General features: G+C 27.4%; 1 long non-coding RNA gene across 1 annotated transcript; it reads left to right on the top strand.

Moving 5' to 3' along the window:
- Positions 1–673: 673 nt before the first annotated feature.
- On the top strand, positions 674–2,976 carry LOC140435626 (uncharacterized). The gene is made up of 3 exons (XR_011950199.1): positions 674–749; positions 822–974; positions 2,937–2,976. It is a non-coding gene; the product is annotated as an uncharacterized lncRNA (long non-coding RNA).
- The last annotated feature ends 1,023 nt before the right edge of the window (positions 2,977–3,999 follow it).

The raw sequence follows: 3,999 nt of genomic DNA, 5'->3' as shown, positions 1-3,999 counted from the left end.
AGGTCAAATTCTGCATTCTGGAGAATTCGTTAATGTTCTATTGATAATTTTGTTGACATTTAGGCTTTTCAGATCAGAATAAACATTTAAATCATTAAATATATATAAATTAAACATTTTAAACTAACATTATTATTATAACCCCACTTTATATTCCTAAAAATTCTTAATTTCTGTCAGTCACTTACTGTATAGTTGGTTGCCTATGCACATGGCTCACTTAAATATATTTACAACATTAAAATACAACTTTTTACAATTATTATATGCTAATTTCTTAAAAATGCCCTCACATAAATAATTTTTATTAAATTCTCTAGTATATAACTTATTAAAATAACCAAATATCTAATATTATCTAATGTGTAACTTATAAATTAATTTTTAAATAATATCATTTCAACACCCCAAAATTAAATTTAAAATAAATAATTTACCTATTATTTTTTTAAATATTAATTTTCTTATCCACATACCTTAGTAATTATAATAAATGAAATAATTTAATTTGCTATTTTAATTGTTCTAACAAATACATCCCTGTTCGCTGTCTATGTCAAAGCAGAGAACAACGGAGCACAGTTCGGCTATTCTATGGTCAAACTGTCATGTCAAATGGAGCAATGGATGCTATATCAGAGAATTAAATATAACCTTGATTAAAAATATAATCTATATTGTGTTCTGTTTATTTATAGACAAAATCTAGGAATTATTTCCATTCAACAGGCTTTCATCCATATGAATTGGTAAGTTTTACACTTTTTATAAAGACATTTATACAATCAATTCTGTATCTAACCCCAAATTATGATTTTTAGGGTACCAAACAATTTCCATATGTACAAAATTCAACAAGTATGATGTCAAATTTATTCACAACAATGAAATCTGCCATCTATCTAACAAATCAAGTCTATTGAATAAAATGGATATATCAGTAAGCTGTTAGTGTTGTTATATTTGTGTTAAAGGTATAGAAAACATTATTCTATCTCTTCATGATATTGAAAAATGTCGCTGATATGAAACATGCATCTTAGTCTGTTCTCTGCATCTATTAACACATAACTATTTAGTCCATTCTGATTTTCAATTGTATATGGACCTTCAAACATTGGTTGTAATTTCTTACAACGGTTTTCTTTAACATTACTTTTTCTAAGTGAACGAATTAACACTAGGTCTCCTTTTTGAAATGTGATTGGTTTTTTTATATTTCGATTTTGTCTTCTGATATATTTTTCAGCTTTCCTCCTAATTCGGTTATTCACTTTCTGCATTACTTGTTCTAACATATCCTGATTATATTCACTAATCCACTTTCTGTTTCCTATATGGCCAAACATTAAATATTCTGGTACTTCCTCTGTATTCAAATTATGTGTATTATTTAAAAAATATTTTACTTGTGGTATATGTTGCTGCCAAGTTTCATGTTGATTTTGGCACAGTATCCTTAAATATTTTATAACTTCTTTAATATATCTTTCTGCAGGATTTGCCTGAGGATGTCTGATACTTGTAAAATGAATGTTAATTCCCTTTTTCTCACAAAATGCCCGAAATTTTTGGTTGTTAAAATATGTAGCATTATCTATTATGCAATTTCTAAATGGTCCTATTTCTTCGAAAAATTGATTAATATATAATTTTAATATTTTAACATTTGTTCTGGAGCAGGGATATAGTTTAATAAATTTTGTATATAAATCAACTATCACTAGTATATGCTTTTTTCCTGTTGGACTGAGAACTAAATTTGAAATAAAATCCATGGAAACTGTATTTAGTTTTTCATATACAACATTAGATTTATATGTGTTCTGGTTTTTGAAATTCTTTTCTTTGTTTAGTTGACATATTGGGCATTGGGTAGTAATTTCTTTTGCTATACTTATGTCATTCTTTGCAAAATAATTGTCCCTAAATAGCATCCATAGCTTTCTTGAACCAATATGCATATAATTCTTATGTAAATTTTTCAATATTTTCTTTGCTAAAGTTCTAGTTATTACATATACTTCTATGCCATTTATTATTTTATAATAAACTCCATCTTTCTTAAGGACTTTTTGTTTTTCACTCAAATTGATCTGATCTCTTATAATTTCTTCTTTAGAATATAATCCAGTACTTTCTACTAATTGATTTAATCCAATTTTTATTGTTCGCTGCCCTTTTTGTGATGTATTTTCTAACCTTGATAAAGCATCTGCCACTATATTGGATTTTCCAGAAATGTATTTGATTTCAAATGAGTATTCACTCAATATTAGACTCCATCGATGTATTCTACTGTTTCCATATTTGTTATTTAATATAGACGTTAAAGCTTGGTGATCTGTTTCTATTGTAAATTCATTACCCAACAAATAAAATCTTAATTTTGTGACACAATGTATAATACTTGCTAGTTCTAATTCTGAAACTGAGTAACCCTTTTCATGTGGCTTTGTAATTCTTGAAATGAATTGTATTGGGTATTCGACCCCATCATGTATTTGTAATAATACCCCTGATAATCTCTCTATGGATGCATCTGTTCTTAATATGAATGGCTGTGTGTAGTCAGGATAATATATTTTTAAATTTGACAGAAAAATGTTTTTAATTTCTTGGAATGCTAGTTCTCTTCTCTGATCCCATCTCCATTTTACACCTTTTCTCAGTAGTTCAAGTAATGGAAGTTCTTTTATACTTAGATCTGGTGTCATCCTTTTATAATAATTAATTATTCCAATAAATCCTCCTAAAGTTCTTAAATTGTGTGGTGTTTTATATTCCTGAATGACTTGTGTCCGTTCTGGATCCATTTCGATTCCCTTAGTGTTAAGTTTATAACCTAGATATATGACTTCTTTTTGAAAAAATGTACATTTTTCTTGATTTATTTTTAGTCCAACTTTGTCTAATCTATTTATTATAATTTTTAGGTGTTTCTCATGATCTTCAGCCGTTTTAGAAAAAATTAATATATCATCAATGTAGTGAATTACAAAATGTTCATATTGATCCAAAATATCATGAAGACATCTACATAGAACACTGCAAGATGATTGAAGTCCAAATGGTACTACTTTGAATTTATATACTACTCCATCTATCTGAAATCCTGTATACTGTCTACTTTTTCTTTCTAGAGGTATTAACCAAAAACTATGCTTTAAATCGATTTTAGTAAAAAATGACATTCCTGTAATTCTTCCTAGTATTCCATCTATACTCATTGGTGCTTCAAATTGCTTTTCAGTAATCTTGTTAATATTCCTTGCATCCAAACATAACCTGATTTCACCTGATCTTTTACGTACTACTACTATAGGATTTATAAAACGTGTGTCTGCCTTCTCAATGATCCCATCTTCTAACATATTATTAATTGTTTTGTTTACTTCTTCTCTGTATTTATATGGTATTGGGTATGATTTTGTTTTAAAATCTTTTTCTTCTTTAACTTTTATACTATGGATATAATTTTGTGCAATTCTATTTTCTTTATTGACAAGTCCCTTGTGTTGCTGCAATATGGAAATGACTATTAATTTATATTCTTCAGGGCAATTTAAAACTTTCATCATATCTTCTTCTTTACAAATAACATTATTCTTCATTATGTACTCATTATTCCTTGCTTCCAATTTTACGCACTCCACCTCGTAGGCATCCATCTGCTTAAAATTTCCATTCCTTAAATATTCACTACAATAATTATTCTTTACATTCTTTTGGGACATTTCCCTATCATCAAAATACATTTCTTCTTCATAAACATCATTATTTTCTTTTAATAATATCCTATCAACTCTTATTCCTTCTTCCACCTCATCTTTCTGCATAAATTTAATTATTTGCCCTTCCAAAGTTACCATTTTTCTTCAAAATCTATCTTTACTTTCTTCTTTTCCAATTCATCATTTCCCATTAATATATCAACACATAAATCCTTGACAATAAATCCTTGCATATTAATTTCTTTATTAAGAATATTAATTTTAA

This window comes from Diabrotica undecimpunctata, chromosome 3, assembly GCF_040954645.1.
Source record: "Diabrotica undecimpunctata isolate CICGRU chromosome 3, icDiaUnde3, whole genome shotgun sequence".
Lineage (NCBI taxonomy): Eukaryota > Metazoa > Arthropoda > Insecta > Coleoptera > Chrysomelidae > Diabrotica > Diabrotica undecimpunctata.
Note: the sequence above shows the minus strand (reverse complement) of the source record. Positions and strands in the feature narration are given on the sequence as shown.